Source organism: Trichomycterus rosablanca, chromosome 20 (genome assembly GCF_030014385.1).
Source record: "Trichomycterus rosablanca isolate fTriRos1 chromosome 20, fTriRos1.hap1, whole genome shotgun sequence".
Taxonomy (NCBI): domain Eukaryota; kingdom Metazoa; phylum Chordata; class Actinopteri; order Siluriformes; family Trichomycteridae; genus Trichomycterus; species Trichomycterus rosablanca.
The window spans coordinates 15,144,073-15,151,723 of NC_086007.1; the positions used below are offsets into that span (position 1 = coordinate 15,144,073).

The 7,651-nt window shown below is 41.7% G+C and overlaps 1 non-coding gene across 1 annotated transcript; it reads left to right on the forward strand.

The window, feature by feature from the left end:
• Nucleotides 1-4,842: 4,842 nt before the first annotated feature.
• On the forward strand, nucleotides 4,843-4,914 carry trnae-cuc (transfer RNA glutamic acid (anticodon CUC)). The gene has a single exon. It is a non-coding gene; the product is annotated as a tRNA-Glu (tRNA).
• The last annotated feature ends 2,737 nt before the right edge of the window (nucleotides 4,915-7,651 follow it).

Sequence of the window (7,651 nt, forward strand, 5' to 3'; positions counted from 1 at the left end):
CGGACCTTCTTGCCTGAACAAGCTCCTTTACTACATAAGTAATAAGCTCCTTTACTACATAAGTAACAAAATTAGATTGCTAAACACAAACCTTACATTTTGAATTTCACAGCAAATTGCATACTACACAGGAAACGGCTCATTTCAAGATCCGTGATGTAATGCCATTAGCAAAATATGTTTTTGGTTGAGCCTGTAGCCATTGATGCACCGCTGCTTTCACATCATCATCAAATGAAAATCTTCTTGGCGCTAATGCAAATCAAATCAAAAGTCTCAGTCTCTTGGACACGACCAATTACTACTCCTCCCACCCTCAACGTTTCCAACAAAAATATAAAATTGCGGAAACTTTTTGAAGATCCCTCGTAATTTATTATGTTTGCAATATCTTACATCCTAGAGGGCCAGATAGTTCCTCTTTGGTATTAATACAATATAAACTTATAAGCATTTAGTTTACTTTTAAGGCTGTGAGTGTATTAAAAATGCCTAGTCTAACTAACTAACCACACACCCCCAACGCCACGTGTCTAATCTGCAGCAGCCTCTTATCACCCGCCAGTGTTGGGTTCTCACACAGACCCGTACTGTGTACAGAAAGCCACGGTAAGATTCCTGATGGAATCTTAATAATGGTCAGATATTGAGGCCGCTCAGGTGGCGCAGCGGTAAAATACGCTAGCACACCAGAGCTGGGATTTCGAATACATCGTATCGAATCTCAGCTCTGCCATTCGGCAGGGCTGGGCGGCTATATGAACAACGTTTGGCTGTTGATCATCCAGGAAAGGGAGCCAGATAGGGACCTCATAACTGATTCAATTACGACCTCTGCTGGCTGACTGATGGCGTCTGCACAGAGAGAGGAATAATGCTGATCAGGGTGTGGCTCTCCGTGCACAAGGCTGATCGGCATATGAACTCGCCTCGTGCAGGTAAAAAAAAGATGCAGTCGGGTACTGCTCACATGTCGGAGGGGGCATGTGTCAGTTCGCTCTCCTCAATCGGGGTGGAGGTCAGCACCAGTAGAATGGAAGCATGATACGATTGGGGGAAAAAGGGAAAAAAAGGTAATAATCATGGTCAGATTCACAATTATCCTCTGTATTTAGTGGACGCTTTTATCCAAAGCGACTTACAGTATACAGTTTAAGCAATTGAGGGTTAAGGGCCCAACAGTGGCAACTTGGCAGTGGTGGGGTTTGAACCAGCAACCTAATGATTAGTAGTCTATTGCAACTCCCTCCTGGCAGGTGCTCCAATGTCTATTATTAAACCCTTGCAGCTCATTTGAAATGCAGCTGCCCGTCTGGTTTTTAACCAAACTAAACACTGCCACATCACCCCACTGCTGCGTTCTCTTCACTGGCTTCCTGTAGCTGCACGCATTCAGTTTAAAACACTGATGCTCGCCTACAAAGCCAAAAATGGACCAGCCTCAAGCTACCTTCGTGGTCTAATCAAACCCCGCTCTGTACCACGCAACCTCCGAGCAACTAGTCTTGCTCGACTTGATCCTCCACCCAGAACTCAAGGAAGACAAGCATCAAGGCTCTTCTCTGTACTGGCACCCAAGTGGTGGAAGGAACTTTCTCTGTCTGTCCGAACACCTTTTTACTAAGCACTTAAGCTGACTTGTACTTACTTGCTAATGCTCTTTTCGATTTCTTAAAAAAAAAATAAAAAAAACTTCGGTTCTAACAGGTTTGAGCAGATTTGTGTTCTTGGACTGTTGTTTACTTAAACTAGAGTAATTAAATAATTACTATGGAAGCACTTCTGTAAGTCGCTCTGGATAAGAGCGTCTGCTAAATACCAAAAATGTAAATGTAAATTTAGTCAAGTACCTTAACTTCTAGGCTACAACAAGCTCCATTTGACAACCCCAAACTGGAAGTTTTGCATGTGTACATAAAAAATGGTAAAGAGTAATTGTTTTGTTTTGCCTTTTTATTAACCATACTGTAAGACACTAGCTAATCGACGCAATACTGCAAAGACAACAGAGTGTTATAGTGTGAAAGAATAAAGCCTAGTTTTACAGGGGCAGACAGACATGAGGTGTAGGAGGGCCGCAGCTGCTGCATGATGCACTGAACTTTTTCATTTGTTGTTATCATACTGATTGGTTATTTAGATTGCTGCTCCTCACACCCTCTTTCCCTCCCCTTTAACTACGTCTCACATTTCCTTTCTCTGCTCACTCCTCTTTATTGCTTTCTTGCTTATTCACTCAACCTATCACCCTACATTCCCATTTTTCACTCATTCCCTTCCAGTCCCTGTATTTAAGTCTCACTCCACCTTTTCCTTTTACTAAATTCATCTGTTTTCTTCACTGACCCTTTTAAATCATCCTTTATTTTCTCTATACTCTGTCCTTTAGTCATTCTTTCTTCCTTTTCACCTTTAGATAGTGGTGGACAAATCAGTAAAGTGGGTTGCAACGACAAGCAAATTGTGTGTCTGGGTTATCAGTTTTTGGTTTGTCATTGCCCAGCAGACGTGACTCAGTAGGCTGCTGATACGGCAGGCAGCAGAGCTGCTTTCTCACATTTGTTGACAAAAGGAAGAAATTCTACTCACTATGAGGTTATAATAGGACAAAAATAGCTGGCTTACAAACTTTTTACAAGCCTGTATCCTTCTTATGCCTAAAATAATCCAAAAATAATAAAGTACATACACAGATCAGGCATAGCATTATGACCACCTTCCTAATATTGTGTTGGTCCCCCTTTTGCTGCCCCATACGCAACAACCTGTGATGCACTGTGTATTCTGATACCTTTCTATCAGAACCAGCATTAACTTTTTCAGCAATTTGAGCTACAGTAGCTCGTCTGTTGGATCGGACCACACAAGCCAGCCTTCGCTCCCCACGTACATCAATGAGACTTGGCTGCCCATGACCCTGTCGCCGGTTTACCACTGTTCCTTGGATCACTTTTGATAGATACTGACCACTGCAGACCGAGAACACCCCACAAGTTTTGGAGATGCTCTGACCCAGTCGTCTAGCCATCACAATTTGGCCCCCTGCCAAACTCGCTCAAATCCTTACGCCAATCCTTGTTTTTTCCTGCTTCTAACACATCAACTTTGAGGACAAAATGTTCTCATGCTGCCTAATATATCCCACCTACTAACAGGTGCCGCGATGAAGAGATAATCAGTGTTATTCACTTCATTTGTCAGTGGTCATAATGTTATGCCTAGTCGGTGTATAATAACATAATGTGATCAGGTCAAATTTTATTTTATTTACTCAGAATTTGACAATCAACATATAAACAATTACAAATCTTAGCAAAAAATCCTTCATGGGAACCCAGGTGGCGCAGCAGGACATTCCACTAGCACACCAGCGCTGGGATTCTAAACTCTTCGGGTTTGAATCTCAGCTCTGCTACCAGCAGGCACAGTAGGCAGTGACTGCAGCAGACAAAACTAAGACGCTGCCTACGGGGCGCTGTTGGCTGGATGTTTTTGGTTGGTGGACTATTCGCTGCTGTGTCTTATCCACTCATACCAGCACAACACACACTAACACACCACCACCATGTCAGTGTCACTGTAGTGCTGAGAATGATCCACCACCCAAATAATACCTGCTCTGTGGTGGTCCTGACCATTGAAGAACAGCATGAAAGGAGGCTAACAAAGCATACAGAGAAACAGATGACTACAGTCAGTAATTGTAGAACTACAAAGTGCTTCTATATGGTAAGTGGAGCTGATAAAATGGGCAGTGAGTGTAATCACAAGGAGGTGGTTTTAATGTTATGGTTGATTGGTGTATGTTCACCTTAAGTAACAGCATGCTTCACCAGATGCTGGAGGCAAGTACGTTTAAAATTTTACATTTGGCACTTGTATTGAATTCTGTGAGAACTGCATTTGACCAATCAACGGCCTGCACTGTTTTCAGTCAGCCCACTTAGATATGCTTGGTCCCTGGCCAAGAAGGTAACCAAAATGAACATGAGTAGTTAAGTTGAGTATGGATCACTTAACAATAGGAAATACTAACTATCAAATGACAAGATATTATACACAATGGCCATAAGACTGTATTTTTAAAACTTCATTTAGCTGACACGTTGCTACATTGTTCCATAAGAGTAACACAAATGTAACGTCTACTAAAGAAGACTCAATGATTAGTCTTGGTCAAATGTAGCTCTGTGCTTTTATGCTTTCCAGCACAAAACAGAAATTGTTTATGACCATATCACCTCAGTCCTCATATGCTGACTCCGCCCTCTTCACAGTGCTAATAGCATCTCTACCTCCCGCTGCCTCACATCACCAGTTCTTATTAAAATAGACTGGCTTTGCCATCATTAGTCACTGCTTGTGTGAACACAGGTTGTCACATTTGTAACTTTCTCGTCACTTATTAACTTTCTCATATCATTTCCCACACCTTACGCCTACGGGGATTCGGTGAGCTTTTTCCCTTTCTCCAGTGTATCGGACTGTGGGCTGATTGATGTATTTGGCCTTGACCTGGATGGGGACAAGACATTTTAATGTGGAGTAATAAAAGTGGACAGAAATAGCAGACAGAAAAGCAGCAGTGTGTGTATGTGTGTGCATCTTTGCCACTGTTTAACAACTTTCCTTTTAATTACACTTTTTTACATTGGTGTCTCTAGTGGGGCACAATAAACTCTGTACGGGCAGTTAGTGACTCATCAATGAAACTACACTCAAACTTATTTGCTCAGTGAATCCAAACACAAATGCATACATTAATCTAAAGCAGGAGTTAGCACAACTGGAGACCGGAATATAAGAGACATCACCAATAACTCATTTGATCTCACATAAATCTCCCTGGTGGTCTAGTGGCTAGGATTCGGCGCTCTCACTGCCGTGGCCCGGGTTCGAATCCCGGTCAGGGAACTTCAGCTATAGGGACAGTGGTAGCCTAGTGGGTAGAGCTCTGGGCTATCAACCGGAATATTGGCGGTTCAAATCCAGGCTCTGCTATGCAGCCACTGTTGGGTCCTTGAGCAAGACCCTTAACCCTGTCTGCTCCAGGGGCGCCGTGAGATGGCTGACCCTGCGCTCTGACCCCAGCTTCCAAACAAGCTGGGATATACGAAAAAAGAATTTTATTGTACTGTATATGTATATATGACAAATAAGATATCTATCTATAACTGGTATATTACGTTGTTATAGAGCATCACATTACAAATCCAAAGTTGTCAAGCAGTAAACAAGGACCAGTTTCATATAAGATATAATTTCACAGACCGGCAGGGGCAGGGGGATTTAAAATAAAATTAAACAATACTACTCACCAATGATGGAAAACCCAGGGAACCCGGAGCTTTTTCGCTGCAACAAGATGCTCCCACTTAGGGGTGATAACACAATAACACCCGAAAGTTGTTCCTTATGTCCAGTCTACTCCATAACTTTGTTTTGGTTGCCACCACTGCAGAAAATCCCACTTCACAAAAACAGGACGTTGGTCAAATCCATGGCCCAGTGGTTGAGGACCATGGCAGTAAACAATTATTGTAATCTGCAACTGTAATAACTCATCCAAAGCAACAGTTACGAGCAGGGAAACCCCGTGCCTTAACCTACAGCCAAACGAACAAGCCTTATAATAATGCAAAACAAGCCTTATAACAATGGGACAGTGGTAGTCTAGTGGGTAGAGCTTTGGGCTAAGGTTGAGAGTTGCAGCCACTGTTGGGCCCTTGAGCAAGGCCCTTAACCCTCTCGGCTCCAGGGGTGCCGTACATTGACTGACCTGCATTCTAGCTTCCAAACAAGCTAGAATTTCATTGTACTGTACATCTGTATATGTATATGTATATATGACAATATTTTTTTGTATATATTTGTTCATTGCTTACACAGAAAAGATGCATGATAATCTTTCAGCTGGGTGTATTGAAGGGCGGTAGATGGGAGGCGAAGGCCAACACACACAGAGATGTTACAAACCGTTTATTCATAATAACAATAGAGAGGACAGGGTTACACAAGACAAGACAGTGGTAGCCTAGTGGGTAGAGCTGTGGGCTATCAATTAAAGGTTGAGAGTTCGAATCCCAGCTCTGCCATTCAGCCACTGCTGGGTCCTTGAGCAAGGTCCTTAACCCTTTTTGCTCCAGGGGCTGTACACCAGTATATGTACATATGACAAATAAATGCATTCTATTCTATCTATTCTACACACAAACACAGGAACTTTGCTCTGCTAAGCTAACTGCTAACTGCTAATGCTAACCTAAACACATGACTCTAAACTCTCCCAAACCCTAAGCTAAGCTAACACAAATGCTAACACTAAACATGAACTAGATTACAACTTAAAACAAGACATGATTCTCTAAACAAGCTACCAAACATAACCACCAAAGTCAGCAACAGAGTAACAGTCAAAATAGCTTCTCCTGAACGATCCACAGCCGGTCCTTAAATACCTTGAGCACTCAATCTGCAATGAGGTTCAGCTGTGGATCATTAGCTATTTTCCAATAAACATGAGGGGTGTCGGCTTGACAATAAACAAAACCGTGCAACCATGTGCTCCTGGAGACGGGCGTTGCACCAATACATGAGACATGAGCTCTGAGAGCACAAAGAGGCTGGATTTGTGACACTAGGCAAACTTGTGGATAACTTTCCTGTAACGTGTATATAATTGTTGACTAGATTAATTATATTGCCTTGGTATTAGTAGTAGTGTCTAACAGAACTGTAATGCCTGTGGCTAGCTGTAGCAGCACAGATAACGTAAACAATGTTTACTATCATCTTAATGTAGGCCAATTTAAATCTATGTTTTTACTGGTTGTTCTCATTATTAAAAGCTTGGTAAACATGCACACAACTCAATTGATTACACAAAGGCTAGAGGCCAGCCCCATGCTGTTATACTAAGACTGCTAGAAAAAATTCTGCCTTTATTATAACAGGTACAGAAAGATTTTTGGAATGCATCAGACAGTGATACCGCTGTCATATGTAATTAACACACAACAATATTAGTTATGGGGAAAAAAAAGAAGCCCGCTGTTGTAATGCATACAGAATGAGGTCTGGCATTGTCGTCGTGCTGTAATAACCATGGCAAAAGACGTCAAATTGATGGCAGCTTATGTGTCTAAAATTTTAATATACACCTCAGCATTAATGCTACCCTTACACATATGCAAGCCATGCAGTGGGCACTGACACACCATCCCATATAATGATAGATCTTGGGTTTTACAGCAAAGAACCCAAAGAACTCTAACGTACCTGTAAAGAATTGATGTACGACTTACTCTTATAGCAGAGGTGGGTAATTAAATCTTCCAAAAAATCACATAAGAAACTGGGACTGTTGTGGAGGGCAGAACCAATAGGGTGAACTTAATTCTGCTCAGTATTAGTTGTATAGTATTATAAAAAGTAAATTGTACAGTACTGATGAGCTGTTACTGTTAAGAGTAGATGTTACAATCAGGCAATGAAAATGAGAAGCAGACAGAGTAAAAACATCAACATTATATCACTGTTTAATTAATTCTCGAAAACAGGTGTGAACAAAATGTGCAGGTTTTTAAATTAACTTTACACAATGTCCTATTGCTATTTTGTTTGGAGTCTAATTACTTCATTTGCTGTTTAA